This window comes from Pinus tabuliformis, chromosome J (genome assembly GCF_031772625.1).
Source record: "Pinus tabuliformis cultivar Carrire ecotype Pingquan chromosome J, CPIR1, whole genome shotgun sequence".
Taxonomy (NCBI): domain Eukaryota; kingdom Viridiplantae; phylum Streptophyta; class Pinopsida; order Pinales; family Pinaceae; genus Pinus; species Pinus tabuliformis.
The window spans coordinates 910,615,388-910,635,514 of NC_142295.1; the positions used below are offsets into that span (position 1 = coordinate 910,615,388).

At 39.4% G+C, this 20,127-nt stretch overlaps 1 pseudogene; it reads right to left on the bottom strand.

The window, feature by feature from the left end:
• Nucleotides 1–8,929: 8,929 nt before the first annotated feature.
• LOC149229698 (SUPPRESSOR OF ABI3-5-like) overlaps nt 8,930–20,127 on the bottom strand; it is a 42,019-nt pseudogene continuing 30,821 nt past the window's right edge.

The following is a 20,127-nucleotide window of genomic DNA, read 5'->3' on the forward strand; positions in this document are numbered from 1 at the left end:
TATTTGCATGAGAGGAAAATTGAAGGAAAATGAAGAAAATAGAGGCCTCAATGATGAAAAGGCTTCTTAGGATCCACTCAGAGCTTTGGTCAATTTAGTTTTGGAGCTCTCTTATATTCTCTCATTCTCTAGTACTCTTGCATACTTAGAACATTCTTGGAGCATGCTTGGAGCACTTTAGCATTCACTTGGATTTGGATAGAGAAGGCAAAGGAAAGTAGGAAACCGCAAAGGAACAGGTTGATCAACAGCTACAGCTAGATTTATTTACAAGTAACAAGTTGCATGTGTGATTTCGTTTGTTGATTTATGTATGCATGGCATATGCATGTGATTATCTAGTTATGTGTTGTCATTGGCATGAAGCTTTTCCTAGATTTATAGTGGTTTTAGCCTTGCCTTTCCATTTCATGGATAGCCATGGTTTTGTGGGTTTTTTCACTTGATTGTTTTATGATTGGTGCTCATAATTCCTTATGGTTGTGGGTTGGAAAAAACACTCTAGGAGCCCTGGAACAGCTTGGGTTGAGTTACTAGTCTTGGAGCCTAAGTTGGGATAAACACTCTGGAGCCCTTGGTGGGTTGAGTTACTAGTCCCTGAAGTCGGGTTGGAAAAATGCTCTAGGGCCCTAGAAGGTTGTGGGTTGACTTACTAGTTCCTAAAGCCCTCGACAGCTTGGGTAGAAACCGATATGGTTGGTGCTAGTGATGTCCAATCATGGAGGTGGAATCACTATGGTTGAGGGTTGAGGTGGTTTGGCCTCTGGAAGCCCCAGTTTGGTTTTGTCATGTTTTATTCCATGATATCTCGAATTCATGCTTAGAATATGACGTGGGGGTGATGGCTAAAAGAGAGATTTGGTTCAGCTCAATCTATGGTCGAGTGATATGTGGAAGTCCCTGACTTGGTTTGTATTTTCCTATGTTAATAAATTTCCTTATTGTGATCTATGAGCATTTGTAGTATATATTGGTGATATTATGATTGGGTTTCCATGGTTTCTATGTTGATTATTTTCTGGCTATATGATGGTTATATGATGTGTACCATCTATGGCTCTTGTCATGAATCATTTATTTATTGATTGATTTATCAATGCATGGACTAAAAAGTGTTGTTGCAACTATGTGGAGAGGGAATAGAACCTTCTTGGTGATTCTTAGATGAATCTCATACTTGTATGAGCATATATGGATTCATGACCTGTAGCTTCAATGTTTTCCATGTGTTTAACGAAATGTCTAGTGTGTTCTAGGCAGTTTAGGTCAAGTTGTTGATTCAAGTTTGAATGTTTAGCTTTGTCCTCATGTCAATAATGTTTCTGGACATTCTAAGATAGTTCTAGGTAGTGTTCTGGAGGTTGGCCTAAAATTGTGGCTCGGATCTTGGGACGACACCTTATGAACTGGAGATTTTGGGCTATAATCACATGGAAGCAATGTCATGCATGCAGTTGGAGCCCTATAACCACACCCTTGCCTTGTTGTGCATTTGGTTGGGACTTAAGATGTGAGAAAAGTAGCTCTAGCTCAGGTTTTGGTCACCTGGGGTGGTCTTTTGGTCAATGAGTGTCCTGTAGCCCTGAGTGATGTTTGTGAGAAGTTAGTTGTTGGCCCCACTTTCATAATTGAAGCTTAGAGTTGGGTCATGTCATATTAACTCTTTATCTCATGTTTACCCTGACAGGATTGAAATTTGGTACATATGGGAGGGGGCGGTTACAACAAGGCTCCAAAGACCTTGTCACAACCCACAACCTCCAGGGATCCAATCTGTTACAAGGCTTTGGGGATCCTATCTCAACCCAAAACCTCCGGGGACGCCAAGTTGTTACAGGGATACAGATACTAGCAGCTCAACCCACAACCTCCAGGTAACCTGAGAGCCAATCCCCTTCTCTTCTCTTCTCTTCTGCACTACCTGTTGATCAAACCAGAGTTCTTTGTTTATCTAATGCTTGAATTGCTGTTTATTCTCCTATTTCCTCTTCTAATTGTTTCTCGCTTCCTCCCTCTTTTGAATACCTTTGTTTCCTTCTTTTACTTGTTCAGCAGGGTTTCTTCATCCTCGTCATTTCTAACTTCTTGATCTCATATTTACTGCCCCATCCTCCCTTTCTTTCCCTGCGCAATTTCCTTCTTAATTTCCTGTCCTCTTTTCTTCTTACCATTTTTCAAGAAACATGAGATTTGTACCTTCTCTTGCAACCCATCTACATTAAGAACTAGTTCGTTAATTCATGCACCAACCAAATTTTAATGGTTGTCCAAGTAATTCAAGTTTTTTTTTTTTTTGCACAAGAAAACCTCAATCATCCCAAGAAAACAATCCTCCTCCCGAGCTCTGGAATCAATGTGTCTTTGACTCAGTCCCCTTATTTTAAATTTAAAATATTTGTAAAATATTTACAATGCCTTTTATGAGAGAACCACAGGTGTGGTTGTCACAGGCCCCTTCCCCTTGAGGGAACACCGCCCTCGATGTTTTCTACCCATATGAAATACTAGAAGTAAAACACAATCACATATTTTTTTTGGAGTTTTATATACACAACTCTATATAGTAATTACAATCATATACACACTTTCTCTAACCAGTAAACAAGAAGGGGTAATTTTCTTTTATGGCATCAATCATTTCCTACGTGGCCTTCTCTGGCCCAAATCGCTTCCACTGCACCTTGACTTGCTCTATGGCTCAATTCTGGAGCAAGAGACTCCTTCGGTCTAGAATGCACATTGGTTATGGTTGGAACTCTCCCTCTGCTTCCACCTGTGGCATAGAACAATCAATCAAATGATTAGAGTCATGCACATATCTTTTAAGCAAAGAAACATGGAAAACATCATGAACTCTAATTGATGGAGGTAAATCTAGCATATAAGTCACTGGTCCAATCCTCTCAAGGATTTCAAAAGGCCCACAATAACATGGTGCCAACTTGGCACATGTCCCAATCCTTAGGTAACTCTTCTTGGGTCTAATTCTCGGATAGACGTGCTTCCCAACTTAGAACTCTTTGTGTACCCTATATTGATTTGTAGAGCTTTCCTTCCTATCATGTGCCACCTTCAAATTCTATTTTATGATCCAAACTTGTTGCTCCATATCCTTCAGCATATCGGGTCCTGCATGGACCTTGTTAACTTGATCACTCCAACTAATGGGATTGTTACAACTTCTGCCATACAATGCCTCAAATGGGCTCATCCATATGGATCCTTGTTATCCATTGTTGTATGAAAATTCCACATGTAGAAGATATTTTCCCCACTTCTTAGGTTGTTGCATCACATACATCCTTAGCATGTCCTCAAGGATTCTATTAATCCTCTCTATTTTCCCATTTTTTTGTGGACGATTAGTTGTACTAAATGCCAATTATGTTCCTAATCCTGCAAATTGTTCCTTCCAAAACCTATAAGTGAACCTAGCATCTCTATATGACATAATCTTCTTGGGAATGCCATGTAACCTCACAATCTCCTTTATGAATATTTGTGCTATGTCATTAGAGGAGTTGGTAGACATGACTGTTACAAAACGAGCTGCCTCGCTCAGCTTATCCACCACCACCATGATTACATCAAGTTGCTTGGTAAATCCATAGAAATTACCTCCCACTTCCATTCTGAAATGGGCATAGGCTGCAACAATCATGTCATATGCTTGCACTCGGCCTTTACTTGCTGGAATTCTATGCATTTTGCAATGAAATATGCCACTTTCTTCTTCAAATTACGCCAGTAATAGTACTTTTTAATGGCCATAAAGGTCCTTTGATACCAAGGATGGCCTGAATAAGGTTTAACATGGAATTATTTCATTAGCAGTCTTTTTATTTCATCAATATTTGGCACATAGATTCTATTTTTAAGCCTTATTATCCTGAATGAGGTGATATTCTTCATCCTCGCCACTTTGCAACAATTTTTATTTCACTTGTTGATATTTCTCATCTTGCTGCCTAGCACTTTTGACTCTTTATATCAGGTTTGTTGCATAAGAACTTACAACTTCCAAGTGATTTACTTGAATTCTTCTGCTCAAAGCATCAACAACCTTGTTTTCTTTACCTTTTATGTACTTGATTTCAAATTCAAATTCGTTGAGCATGGCCAACCATATTTCTTGCCTAGCATTCAACTTGGGTTGTCCAAACAAATACTTGAGCCCACTATGGTCTATCATGAGTGTAAATTTCCTGCCAAGGAGGTAATGCCTCCACATTTTTAAGGCATGAATGATGGAAACCAATTCTAAATCATGGGTTACATAATTCACCTCATGCTCATTTAAATTTCTAGACTCATAGCATACTACTTTCCCTTCCTGCATTAAGACTCTATCGATCCCTTCCTTGCAGGCATCTGTGCACACCACAAAATCCTTATCAGGATCTGCAATTCTCAGCACTAGTGCATTGGTGAGCAATTGCTTTAACAACTCAAAGCTTTTCTGCACATTGTTTATTCCACTCAAATATTTTTCCTTTTCTCTGCAAGGTTGTAATGGGATGACCTATGTTGGAGAAATTCTGAATAAATCTCCTATAATATCCTGCCAATCCCATGAATGATATAATCTCATCCACAGTCTTTGGAGTTGGCCACTTCATTATGTTTTTGACATTTTCAGGTTCAATTGAGATTCCTTCCTTGGAGACTTTATTCCCCAAGTAATGTATCGGTGATTGGAATAAATCACACTTGCTAAGCTTTGCATAGGGCTTGTGCTCCCTCAACAATTGTAACACTGTAGCCAAATGTTTTTTATGCTCTTCTTTTGTCTTTGTATACACCCATATGTCATAAATAAATGCAATGACAAACTTTTCAAAATAAGGACACAACACACTGTTCATAAGGCACATGAACGTGGTGATGAGGCTCATCAATAGGTACATTATAAGGGTCATAATGCCATCCTCCAGCTTTAGAACTATCTCTTTCTCACATTTATTTACAATTTTTTTTATATTATGCTTAGTGAGAGGGGTAAAAGATGTTTTTCTATGTCATGTGGCCTAATATAGTTTAATTGCGGGAAATAAGACACTTTGATAATCTGGCATTTTAGAAGCACACGAAATGTCAGCCTTTGACTTAAGATGTTGAGCATGTGCCTTGACACTTATGTATTATTTTCCACAAAGCGAGCAACAATACAACATTTGGTTGCTTTCCAACCTCTTATGTTTCTCTTGCAGTGTTTCTTGAAACAATAGTTGGAGGCAATGTGGTCCCTTTCGGAAAAATTCAATAGATGGATAATATATAATCCTAAGATAGATAATTATTATTATCCAATTTTAAGGTCACGGCTAATCCATACACCAAATTGGTGTATGAGACCCCCTTTTTTGTGGGACAATAGACTCACCTTCGCACAATGATTTCACTGCTAAGTCTACGAAGGCATACATACTCTACCCCCCTCTAGTTTTGATCTTGTGACCTCTTAGGAGGAAACACATGATCTTAACCATTAGGCCCACTCAAGTTGTATAATCTTGGATAATGCATAAGACGATATTGATGCAGAGCTTCTAGTCTAAAAATAATATCACACCAACATCAATACCAAATATATGCAATCAACTACAAACTTTCTAAAAAAATAGACCATCAAGCCATGGGTTCAATACAGACACCTCTTGCGACATTGTTACATTTTGGCCTGCTAAAAATGTCACATTCCCATTATATTTTCTTATGGTTGTTGCTCCAACAAATGGATTAAAGCGAGCATTTCCATTTCTAGATCTGAGAAATAGAGTGTAACAGCTTGTTGAAGGATCGCGTAAAATTTTTTCAGGATCACAAATGTGATGTACGAAAAGGACAAGACAAAAAATTCACTTTCACCTTAAGGTAGTAATGAAAATCACAAAATTTAGTCATATATTATTTTACAAAAGTTGCATAGGAATAGCAACACAAAGGGTAGTTAAAGAAAAAGCCTAGTTTTCAGTCACCTATTAATTTACAAAAGGTGCATTATAAAAGAAATTGAAAGGTGCAGTATATGTAGAAATGTGTAGAATAAATTTTCAGGACCTAAACCAATTCGATGCAAAAATTATTCGAGCTATATGCTTTTAAACAAAGCAAAGTTTTGTGCAAGAAAGAATGCATTCTCTTTAAAGATTTTTGTTAATAGAATGATTGTTTCATTTATTAGGTTATTTAAGGTAGGGAAAATAAACTTTGCTATGTCCAGTGGGATCAATGCATTGACTACAATCCTATAACATACTAAACCTAACCAATGACTCACTCTTGATGCTACTTAACCAAAGAGATTGGATACCACCACTAAAAGTTTCAAAAGTTATAGGCCTATCAAGGAAGGAAAGTGCAAGCCAGAGAAATGACAGAATAACTTTGTAGAAAGAATTTATGATTACTAATAATATGCATCCTTACTTCTATTATTTGATTATTAGCAGTTATATGTACATGTAGTTTTTTTTTTCATTGACCTGTTTTAAACATTTATTGGAAGCTTTCTCCTTAAAAATTGAGACTTCTAACAATGTGCTTTTATATCAATGCCATATCCATATGCCAGAAACAAGGAAATGTGAGAAATACCACAGGGCCTAGTTGTTGAGAAGCATCAAATGGGCTAGATAAGGCAAGTTCATAAGAATGGTATTGGCAATCCATAATCTGAGGCATTAATGTAACACTTTCAATACTTGGATCAGTTTCAGCAAGTGAATAATTAGGGTCCAACTATACTACTAGATCTTGCTTGGATGGATCAGGTTGAGAAACCCCATTTGTTGTGATTGAATTTGTAATGTCAATACTAGAAGACAAGTTATGATCTTCACTGGGAGATGTTTGTTCATGGTGTTCACTTGGAGACTCTGGACTTGGGTCTGACGTCCTGCAAAAATTCCCCATTATTAACATTTTTAGTTTATTTCAATAAAGATGAAATAAAATGCCTCAATTTAACTTACTCAACATTTTCATAAAAAAAGGTATTAACCTTGAATAAAATTCTTCATTTGAATCCTCTATTTTTTGGATGTCTCAGAAAGTGGAGTGGAACTCTTGTCACTACCACCCTTGCCAAACTTTGTGCTTAAAGTATTTCCAAAGAATGCTCCAAAGCTTCCAAAATTGAGCCCTATAAAAGCAACTTCAGGAACTTGAAGATGATTCAGAATGATTAGATGTTGATCATTTCGAACATTTAGTTGTTCCAGTTCTTCCTGCAACTTGGTAGCTCCATCATCCACATTTACAGCATTGGGTGGTGATAGAGATGATGCACTTATTTCAGCAACACTTGCACTACTTGTGCTACTGTTAATTACGCCAGGGTTCTACTGTTAATTACGTTAAGATTCATAGATGTAGTAATCTGGTTAGGGGGATTTCACTTCCACTCCATGTTAGGCCCAATTGCTAAATAGGAAAGACAAAAATTGTCACCAAAAAATGGTATACCCAAGCAATGCACTTGTTATGATTTAAAACTCCCTTTGTAAGTACTAAATCAATTAATGTACATCACCTTGCACCCTAATTCAAAATATCAACAATTTTTATATCTAAGTTACACTAGCAGGAAAAATTAATGTCTCCTCTAACAAGTCATGAGTGCTCACTATAGGACACAATACAAAGGATTGAAGCAGAATGTGTAGTAGATTTTTCTTGCAAAAATCATTGAATTGAAATTATGTGTGTGTTAGTTGTAGTACATTATGCATAGATAGATGATACATACTATCAATCTAATAAACATAAAGAATTCTTGTATAACTCAGGTTGAAGAATTCAGAGTGAGATTGCTCCAATGCCTTTGTTTTAAGGTATATGGAAAAAGTTTAGATCAAGACCAAATGATAAATCCATAGCACCCAAATGCAATAGAAACATGAAAGAGGTATATATATTTTCCATTTAGAAATTAAAGTAGGGATTTTATGAAAGATTTGAGAGGTTGAATGGATTATCATACCATGAGGCAAAAGTATATGGGAAGATCAAGAAAAAACATGCAAATGATGCATGTTTCATGCTATGATTTTAAGATTTCAAGTTCTTGCGGAGAAACTTCAATGATCATTGTGGAACAAAAGAGAATATACAATATTGATTAGTTAGATTGCCACAATTCATTGATTGGAATGTGGATTATCGTACTCAATCCAAATAAGATGAGATATTCATATTGATAAAGAAGAGGTTTTTTCTGCATCCTTTGATAACAATAAGTAATTTAATTACACAAAAGATCCCTGATTCATCATACTAATGTGTCTCAAATAGAGAATGGAAATGAGAGTTCCCAGGCATCTAGCCAATCTTGTAAATTCTAACTTAATCCCCAAAATGCATAAAATAGAGCCTTGAATGAATTCATTTGACCTGCCCATCCAACACCATAGCATAACCATGTGACCAAACAATGTAGATTTTATAGTTATATATTATTGTGGCATGCCCTACTTACAATTAAACCATGTGACCAAAGTCACCAAACAAGCATGAGATGAAACAACAAGGGAATTAAAAATGAATAAATGGCAATCAGTAGACCCAATTGCATAGTCCATAAATAAAAGTATCACCTAGATACTTGTTAGCATCAAGGCTTTCACTCACATCAAAAAGGGAGAATGTAGGCCCCTGTAGTCACACCATGCATATAACTCCTCCAAAATTGTCAAGACAAAACAATTAGAAAAACTACCATCTTTCTCAGATTGAGACCTATAAGCAACCTAAATAGACCTGGCCAAAGCTTAGTCACTTTATTTATCCCTACTTTATTTATCCCTTGGTTTGAATTGGAATTAGAATTGGGTGGAAACTTCCTCTTAAGGATAAGAAAAATTGGCAGGTAACAGTATGAGTTTCCACAAGCAAAGAAAATATGAGATAGTCATTGGCGAGTATACAACTAGACCATTTCATGAAATCTAGCGAGATGTTTCTTTTGTAAACAACTCCATAATTGTCTCTAGAATGAGTCTCAAACTGAGGATCAACCTTTCGTTGTGTCTGACTACCAAGACCAAATCTATGTTTTGTAACTTGTGCTTGTACAGGCTCTACAATCTCGGTACCATCCTTGCCAAGTCCCTGAACCAATCCATATAATTACAGGATCAAGATTTAGGAGACAACCAACCAGGGTTAAAAAAGAAATTAATGCATGTTGTGCACTCAAAAATCAGTCTCACATACCGAGGCTTCTTTCCAACCCATGTTTCTCAACATGTGATTCCCCACATTACTTCCATCAATAATTTTATCAGAGGTGATGACTTCATAAATTTGAGCTTCACCTCCTGGCAGCACTAAGCCAAATGTCACTCTACCAACACCTGGGGAAAAGGGCATGTCAAAGCATTTTCCTCTACTTTTGAGACCTGAAAATAATGAAATTTCTCGATATGGAAAATTGCAAAAGCCATATCTTACAGTCACATTTCTATGCAACAACCAAAACTCTCACAAGGAATGATATAATGATAAAAGTGTAAATTTCATTTCTGGTGAGTTAAAAGTGAGACTATGGTAATATGACATTTTAGTAAATATACAATCACATTTCTATGTGCTAAAGCGAAAGTAACTCTCAATGGATGATACAATGAAGGAACTGTGGATTACATTTCTGGTGAGATAGACGTGCAAATACGGTAATATAACATGAAAAAAAGTCTTCTATAACTTGTATTATAATAAACCTAAGACAAAACTTAATTTCTAAAATACATACTAACGCTAAGAAACATTGATAAAATATCAAATACAAGCAATTAAATCTTATTTTTCTCTGCATGCTCTAAGTCTAATAGACTGTCTGCAACAGATGATGATCCATAAAGACTATGCGTTTATGTTTCTCTATCTCTATAACCGTATTGAGGAGTTTCAGAAAACATGTGTTTTGTTGGAGTCATTGGTCCATAAGAGCCTAATGCAGATGCATTTGTCTTGAATGGAGTTGATATTGTACTAGCCTCAGGGACCACACTTGGTCCAACCATTGATGCTCTAGATACTATTGCTCCAGTAGATCCTAACAAGTTTACATTTGTTCTCACCACTCCTCTTGTTGATTCTTTAATCACATCCCTTATTATACGACCAACACTATTACTAAAAAAAACAGAGGCTTTGGCTTTACTGCACTATCAGATGGAGCATAATTACCACCAAATGGATTTCCTGCTCCACGTCCTAGATATGACAATCCCTTATTAGCTTCCTTTGCATTTACCGTGTTAGACTTAAATTTTGGAGCACTTACACCTTTACCAAATAGATTTTCATTATTAGTATTATTATGCTTCTCATCTGAAAAGGTAGGTAATGTTGCTAGAGAGGAATCATCATCTAGGGCATATTTGCATTATTAGTACTATTATGCTTCTCATCTAAAGAGGTAGATAATTTTGCTAGAGAGGAATCATCATCTAGGACAATCCGAGAAGTCTTCTCTTCATGAATACATTGCTTCCACATTGTCAAGATAGTGTTCATTTTCTTCTTACTAACCAATATATTTCCTTTAGAGGCCAACTTAATTTGTTTTAATTTTTCCTTCTCTTTCTTTGTATTTGTCTGTGCAACAGCTGTAGCAGCCTGGACAACATCTAGTAAAGAGGATTTTTTATCTAAAACTTCATTATTAACAGTGATTTTTGCAACTAGAGCTTAAATGACCTTTATTCAATGATTAGTTTCCCCCTCTCTAGACTTGCTTGATGTCTTATTTGTGTCACTAGCTTGATCCACATAAGGCATATATTGTTGTGTCTCTTGGTCATAGGAATACCAGGTACCATTATTAGCATCATAATAGAGCCCTACATGATTAGCTAAACAATTAAGGTAAGGAACAAAGGACTAGTGTTTGGTGTTGCAACTTGCAAGTCTCATCTACAATAATCATGTGCCAAACCTCACAACTAGTGCTTAATGATAATATCTAACATATGAAGGGCATGAACTCATGAAAAAATCCTAGCAAAAGAAGGGTAATATGAGACAAAATAAATGGATACCAATATGACCATAAGATTTAAACCCATATGCTTCATCCCAGACAAACCAGATTGAGGAATCATGCCTCCTTTAGAAGGTTAAACATTTGCACCTGTCATTTTGTCTTCAATGTGTTTTTTATCATCAAGGTTGTACTCCTTAGGTGCCCATCCAACAAAGTCATATTGCAAAAAGAAATAAATGAACAATGTAAAAATAATGATACTTTAGATTATGGAGGTATAATTTGGTACAATTTCCTAGCAACCAGTTTCTTATTTAGTAATGTATTGCGTCAAACAGTAGCACCTATCAACTTATGCACATTACAAAGAGAATAAATTTGTTGTCTTGAAATCCAGTGCAATAAAATTCTACAGCAAAGAAAAAAAATCATGAAAGCTTAAATGATGTTCAAAAAACAAGAATATAATAGAAAACGTGATGTGAAAAGGTTGCAGCTTCAATTGCAGCACTGCAAGGCTTCTGGACTGAGAAGTACCAGTAGAGGAGTTTGGTACCATGAATACTATTTTCATATGCAACCCTCAAGACTTGACCATTCCTTTCCAAATTTTTTCCATTAGTTGCCTCCAATGCCTTTGTTGCTTCTTTCACCTAGAAGGATACTCATCCATATAAAAACAAACTATGCATATGAAAAAGGAAAATTAGTAGCAAAGAATGGGAATTAGCTTTGGAGATTTTATAAATAAATGTATGAAAGTCCATACCAAATGAAAAGGTACAAATGAAAATCCCCTTGAAACATGAGTAAATTTTTCATAAACAAGTTGAAGGTCTGTTGTAGCGGCTACAACCACCCTCCAAAATTTTGCCTTAGCTTCGTTTTGGAGCCTCCCTACCAACCTTTCACAGCAGCATGTCTTGTATTGTCAAGTGCACAAGCTTCAGTGATTTTCTTGCAGAATGACAGCTTGTTCATCAAAGCTTGTTGCATCCCCCTCACAGGCTCTTTCACCAGACTTGGTCTAGCTGTAGGCTGAGCAGCTCCCTCAAGAAATTGCGTAATTCTGGAGGGAAACCATTCTTCCCTCCATAAATTGCGCAATTCTGTCTGGCAGCCTGTTGGGCTCCAGAATTGCGCAATTATACTTGTCATTGTTCATTGATAAAATTGCGCAATTCCTCCCAACAGGGCTGCTCAGCGCAAAAAATTGTGCAATCCCTCTAGGCAACCATCCCAGCTCCCTCCCAGAAATGTGCATTTTTTCCTCCTAGCTGAGCAGATTGTTGCATGTGTAGTTGAGTTCATCGGTTCCCTCCAGGACCGAGCAAAATTGATTTGCATGCATGGGCTACTCCTCCAAAGGCAGCATTCAAAGGCATCCTTTTATTCAAGGATCTATTTTTAGCAGCTGGAGGTTACATGCAAGGATCATCTCAGAAACCTCCCTCCAAGTGTTGATTTTCCTAGATTTGTGGCATGTGCGTCACAACCTCGATATTATCAAAACTCATCAGCTAGACGTGGTAGAGCTCATTCCTCACATCGACCTTGCACCGTTGGCATCCCACATTACATCTAGGATTCATCGAGACATTCAACTCAGTTGTCTTGGGGTAAGCCTGTTGCTAATGACTTGCATTGCGTTTCTAGCACTTTTTGTGTTTCGCTTCATATGAATGTTGTCTGCTTGATTTCAGTGAATGCTTGTTGTCATTTGCATGCATACTAGCTTGTACTAGCACCATTTCAGTTTTCCTTTGCATCTCACTATTGTCGCATGCATAACATTTTTTTGCACGGAGGGTCGTCGTTGCGGCAACTCGATTCACACGCATGCATGCTTTCCAGTTTTCTGAATCCTACTCTTGTTGTTTGCATGAACGATCATTCGCTCTTGTTTGCACTCGTCTCATCATGCATTCACACTTCTCATGTTTTCAGTCGCCCGTCAGCCGGACTAGGCTGCCTTGGCCCGAACCGTGCCTTGCCCAACTAGCAATGTGCATTTCTGGAAGCAAAGGCTCTGCTTTCCCTCCAGAAATTAAGCAAGTCTAGCTAGGCATTGACCTCCAAGCTTGCATTGTGCAATTCTTGGAGGCAGTGTTCTCTTGGCCCCAGAAACTGCGCAATGCAGTTTGTTGGTTGCATGTCACTGCTGACTGAAATTGCGTAGTTTTAGTCCTTAGTAGGCTAGATTGGACTGTGTATTACATAATTCCAACAGTCAATCAGCCTCTTGATAGCCTGGACTGTACCTTGCGTAGTTTTGGCAGTCAGTCTCCCGAAATCCCGGTGGAAATTGAGCAACCTTCATGATCAGTCACGCAGATATGTTGCAAGTCAGTTCTCAAGTTCGTTTTGGTTTTCAACTGACATATTGCTTGCCATGAGTGTTGCCATGTCTCTAGGTATCTCAAGTGTTCATCTGCCTCTCATTCACACAGGTACAATGGTTTTAGGAGAGCAGAGTCAAAGACATTATTCAGAGCATGCTTGGGGATGCATTTAATCAAGTGTCTATGAACTTGCCTACCCACGAAGACATCAAGTTGTTTGTAGACAAGGACCTCAAGATATGACAGTAGTAGCATTACAACAAGCAACACATCAAAAGCAACTAAAGGCAGCATATCGGATGCAACGAACGCAAGAGGAAGGTTGTTGACAACACAGAGGCAGAACAAAATTGCAAGCTCAAGCAAATCCACTTGTGATCAAAGCAACTTTGGAGACTCAAGCTATGAGGTGACAACGTGACATGAAGATCGCGCGAAGGCAGAGAACAGAACAAAGAAGGAGTTGCATGTGCTAAAGCATCAAATCAAGGGAGAACTGGAGTTGCATAGACGAGAGAATGAGTTGTAGCAGGAATAGGTACAACAGGGAGCACAACCTGCACTCACGGATGAAACTGCACCCGTACAAGCTATAGATCCATCCTAGTAGCTGACACAGAGCAGACAAGGTGATCAGTGTTGTTGATGGCATGCAAGGGAATTTAGCATCATGCATGTCATTGTGCGCACGCATGCGATCCCACCCATTTGGCACACTCACCGAAGTGAAGACAAGAAGGAAGTCCAAATGGAGCTGAACATGTATTTTGACAAGTCAATGCGCACGGCCACGAGCACATGCTTGGAGATTAGTGCAGACTCTATGTATCAACATGTTGTTGGTCGAGTCGCACCTAGGATGACCATGTGCATGCTACCAGACAAGTGGGACGGAGGATCCATATCAGTGTACCTGGATGCAACGGACGCAAGAGTTTGCTTCAACAAGATGTCACCATTGAGCACACAGACACCATCACGGATGACCAAGCTTGGCATCAATTCGCCACCATCGACCATCACAAGGATGTCAAAGAGTTTGGTCTCACCACAATGGTCTGAGTGTTAGTGATATCTTGCATGGCTTCCTCAAGCCATTTTGTCTCACATGAGTACATGTGCATTGTAACGTAACGTCTTGCCAAGTGTAAGTTCAAGTGTCGATAGTTGGATGTAACAGTCATAGAGTATATGAAGATTCATGAGGGTAAATGAACCATCACAAAGGGGAATGTCAAGGGTCACCCCACCCTTTGCTATAAATAGTCCCTCATAACTCATTGTAAGGGATTTTGGTCAGCCAAGCTTCCGATAGGACTATCTTAGAGAGAGCTTGGATAGTATTGTAACGAGCCTTGGCTTCTCCACTGCGCAGAGCTAGTACATCTCTTTGGAGGAGCAGGAAATTGTGGCTATAACGTTCCGCTGTCGGAACTAGTGGTTGGACATGGATGTATTGTATGATTGGAACTTACACTTCTTAATATAACAAGAGCCAACACATTTCATGCATATGTTGTATTGTATTTCAGCTATCTGTTTACTCTAAATGATATATGTATCTGTTTGCTTATGCATGCATGTATAGCTATTTTTGTGTATGTATGTATGAATCTTTCTTAAATGTGTTGTTGGTTTAACCATCACTTTGGATTGCTAGCTAACTTGCCTTCCATGTTGTGATGCATCCTTGCTCGTGTGTTCCCTTCTTAACTCTATGCTATCACAAGTTTCCAAGGGGCGCACTCATCTCAACCCCCGCATGTTAGAACCTCTCATGCACCCTCCTCGGCTCACTGCATGTGTCACACCCTTGCTACCAACAGAGTTATATTACTTGCCTCTGTGCAAAATCACGGTCAAGGCATTACTGTACGACCCAGTGCTTGGACTCCTACACCAAATGGTCTGAGGTCTAATTGGGACTTCTTACCAGGGAGATCCCCTTACATGTTGGCAGGTCCAGTACTGTCAACATTTTTGGTGCTGGAAGGAGGGCCAGATGACAAGATGAGTCCACACATATGTTTTGAATCTCTACATATCTGTCATGACTAACTATAGAGTTTCTCTTCCAAAGTGTATGTCTTATAGAAACGAATTCATAATCTCGGAAGAGCTCTCGGATAACTTGTCACATAAAACATACGATGGTGGAGGCTACATATCCTTGGTTAGGCATGTGGTCGGCGTTGTAGGCTCATGCGAAAGACATGGAATCTTTGAAGAATACATCACCTACGCGTTTTTGATCTACATGCTTTGAGGGCATCCAATGCACTGGTGTGCCGCGCTGCCCAAAAAATCTATTCATTCTCTTTCTCATCTGGTCACAGAGATAGACAGTGCTTTCAATCACTTTAACCATAAAGCACTCAATCAAGAAATTCTGAAATTACAAAAAGCACCTGATGAATTCGTTGATTAGTTTTACACACGCTTTTGTAATCTTGCATACCGATTTCCCAAAGATGAAATTGATTGGGAATTTCTTTATGGGAGATTTGAGTATCTTCTTCGCATATGTGAACCCCGCTCAGCACACTTCGGTGATGGAGCTGCGCAATCACAGGAAGGCACAGTTGTTGTCACAAGTGATTGTCCGCCTTCACCTCATCAAACAACTCCACCACCGCGTAGTGATGTGGGAGACCATGCACACACATCTGTTGAACTGTCACAACTTCCCACCCCACCTGCTCTTGAGATCTACACAAATTTGGCTTGTAAGCCTGTTGGTTGTCACGTGGATTCATTCCCTCAACTTCCATCCTCGCATCTTGTTGATCCTCTAGATTGTACTGTCTCGTGTTCTTCCATTCTGAACTCCTCACCTGCTGTGAACGAGGATCAAGTTGTCGACAGAGTTGGTGTTAGCCAACCTTCGCCATCATTCATGATGAGTGTGTGCGGGAATCTAAAGAAGAACCCGCTGTGAAGGATGACTCCCTTTCAACCGCACCTCATCTGCTTTATCCTGACATCACTTGTAATTCTACCACTATTGTTTTCCCCTGTGAAAACTCATTTCCAGATGTTTCTACGTCCAACTGTTCACAAGACACTTCGGATGTCAGTCTGTCATTACAATGTGGAGAGGACACATATTCCTCTGGAAATCCATCCAATCTGTCATTTGTAATTTCTAAAAACACAGAGGGTGAAAATATTTGCTTCCCATCTACCCCTCTTCTTGATTCATCAAATCATGAGGATGCCGACAAACATCCTGAATTTTTTGATCTTGGTTGTCGTGACCTCTTTACTTCTTCATTTGATGACGATGTTGATTCAATCATTGTTAATATGTCTAATACACTGGTCTATGATGATCTATCTATCAAAAAAGTCAAAACCCCATAGACTGTGGAGGCACTTCAGCCTGAGCTGATGGTTATGTCAGACCCTTGTTGTCTTGAGGTTGGTTTCACTTTCAGTCAAGAAATTGTTGAAACACTCAAGGCTCCCCATCACTCTCTGAATTGCATTGAAGATCAACCAAACACCGAGATTACGCTTCCTCCACTCGAACTACACGATCCCATCGCTCATGCATTGGAGGAATCTTACACAACAAGCACACATGCACAACGCAAGTGTCTATCTTTCTCACATTTGCTTGCATGTCTCAGTCAAGAGAATGCATATACTCGACATCTGCACATAATGTAGCATAGCACAATGGCAGCTCCATAGAGTGCATGTCATGCGCTTTCACTCATCGTTGTTTTGTGGTCACTTGTAAGATCGGAGTGTGTTTGTCTTCATCGTTATATCTTTCATGATTTGTTTGTTTGCGCAACTGCAATGTTCGCAAATCGTGCCTTCACCAACATGGGTCAACCAATGCACCGGTAGCTGCATTGGAAGTATCACTTCACGTGAGATGACCCATGCACTGTTAGCTTAGGAGTAGGAGTAGTGTTTTCTTTTGGGTTGTTTGATTGCATGCATGTTTGCTTCTTTCTTTGTGTGTTTGTTTTCTTGCTTGCTTGTTTTCTTACTTGATTTTCTTCCGTATTTGCTTCTACTTCTTGCTTTGATTTTTGGTTTGTTTGCTTGTTATTATCCGTAGGTTAGTTTCGCATGGACCGTGTGCTACTCTTGAAATAAGTTGGGTAAAGTACGAGAGGACTTGTACAACTATCAGCATTTGGTTATATGTTGTTCACTCTCTTATGTAAGAACTTGTTGCCTTCAGTCCATGATACATCAATGGAAAATATGTATTGTTCGAAGTGAACCTTGGTGAAAACACAACGCTTGCGCGCTAACTAGTATCCCCTGCTCTAGACGGTTGTTTATGGGTTAATCCTTGTCAGCTTAGTCAAGTAGAGTAAGGTGAGGAGGGAACCTTAACAAGCACATCAGAGGCATACATAAACTACTTCTCTGAAGGAACAACCTCTTCTAATCTCAATAAGTTGGGATCCCTCTTCCTCCTTCGAAATGAATAAGTTCTATTCACAGTTATGAAGATGAAAAATGAAAAAAAATGAAAAAGTGAAAAAGTTTAAAAATCAAAATAAAAATGAAAATGAATAAGGACAAAGAAGAGAAATGGTTCCTGCACAGAGAGGTGATGCAAGTAACTTCGTCGGGGTACTAACTAAGCTCACTAGCAGGGAAGCGATGCTTGTGTTCCTGCGTAACTCCGCCTAGGTACTGTCCAGGCCTACTGGTAGTGAAGCAACACCAGAGATGAAACTAAGGCTCTGACGACCATACTGCTTGTGCACTAATATACCCCTCAACCCCAATCGAAAAAATTGTGTTGACTTGGCTTGGAATGCATGTCAATTGACCAAGAGCTTGGCAGATGCTACATCTTACAATCAAGCAAGTGTGGAAACCAAGACGAACTGAGAACTAAACAATACTTCTGGAGGTGTTAGACTTGCTTTTCACAAACAAGGTCCATTTAAAGCGCTGGAGTTCTACTAGTGTGTCTCCAATTGTTGTAACGGCTACAACCACCCTCTAAAATTATTCCTTAGCTTCATTTTGGAGCCTCCCTACCAACCTTTCATAGCAGCATGTCTTGTCTTGTCAAGTACACAAGCTTCAATGATTTTCATGTAGAATGACAGCCTGTCCATCAAAGCTTGTTGCATCCCCCTCACAGGTTATTTCATCGGACTTGGTCCAACTGCAGGCTTAGCAGCTCCCTCAAGAAATTGCGCAATTCTGGATGGAAACCAGCCTTCCCTCCAGAAATTGCGTAATTCTGTTTGGAAGCCTGCTAGGCTCTAGAATTGCGCAATTCTAACTGTCACTATTCATTGAGAAAATTGCGCAATTCCTCCCAGCAGGGCTGCTAAGCCCAGAAATTGTGCAATTCTAGGTAGCAGTCCGTTGTTCTACCTAGAAATTACGCAATCCCTCTGGGAAGCCAGCCCAGCTCCCTCCCAGAAATGTGCATTTTTTCCTCCTAGTTGAGCGGTTGAGTTGATCGGTTCCCTCTAGGATCGAGCAAAATTGATTTGCATGCATGGGTTGCTCCTCCCAAGGCAGCATGCAAAGGCATCCCTTGATTTAGGGATCTATTTTTAGCAGCTGGAGGTTACATGCAAGGATCATCTCATAAACCTCTCGCCAAGTGTCGCTTTTCCTATATTTGTGGCATGCACGTCACAACCTCGATCTTATCAAAACTCATCAACTGAACGTTGCAGAGCTCATTCCTCACATTGACCTTGCAGCTCTAGCATCCCACATTGCATCTAGGATTCGTCGACACATTCAACTCAGTTTTCTTGGGGTAAGCCTGTTGCTCATGACTTGCATTGTGTTTCTGGCGCTTTTTGTGTTTTTCTTCGTATGAATGTTGTATGGTTGATTTCATTGAGTGCTTGTTGTCGTTGGCATGTATACTAGCTTGTACTAGCATCGTTTCAGTTTTTGTTTGCATCTCACTGTTGTCGCATGCATGACACTGTTTTGCACGGAGGGTCTCTATTGTGGCGACTCACTTCACACACGTGCATGCTTCCTATTTTCCGAATCCTACACTTGTTGTTTGCATGAATGATCATTCACTCTTGTTTGCACTCATCTCATCATGCATTCACACTTATCGTGTTTTCAATCACTCGTCAGCCGAACTAGGCTGCCTTGGCCTGGACCGTGCCTTACCCGACTAGAAATGCGCGTTTCCAGAAGCAAAGGCTCTGTTTTCCCTCCAGAAATTGTGCAAGTCTAGCCAGGAATTGACCTCCAGGCTTGCATTGCACAATTCTTGGAGATAGTATCATGTTGGCCACAAAAACTACGTAATGCAGTTTATTGGTTGCATGTCACTGCTGACTGAAATTACACATTGCAAAATTTCAATCCTCAGCAAGCCAGGCTGGACTGTGCATTACATAGTTCCAGCAGTCAGTCAGACTCTTGACAGGCTGGGTTGTGCCTTGCACAGTTTTGGCAGTCAGTCTCCCAACCTCCAGGTGGAAATTGCGCAACCTTCATGATCAGTCACACATGTATGCTGCAAGTTAGTTCTCATGTTCGTTTTGGTTTTCGACTGAAAAATTGCTTGCCATGAGTGTTTCCATGTCTCTAGGTATCGCAGGTGTTCATCTACCTCTCAGCAGCACAGGTATAATGGTTTCATGAGAGTAGAGTCAAAGACACTATTTAGAGCACGCTTGGGGATGCAGTCGATCAAATGTCTATGAACTTGCCTACCCATGAAGACATTAAGTTGTTCGTAGACAAGGACATCAAGATATGATGGCAGAACCATCAATAGCAGCTGAAGGCAGCATATTGGATGCAACGAATGCAAGAGGAAGG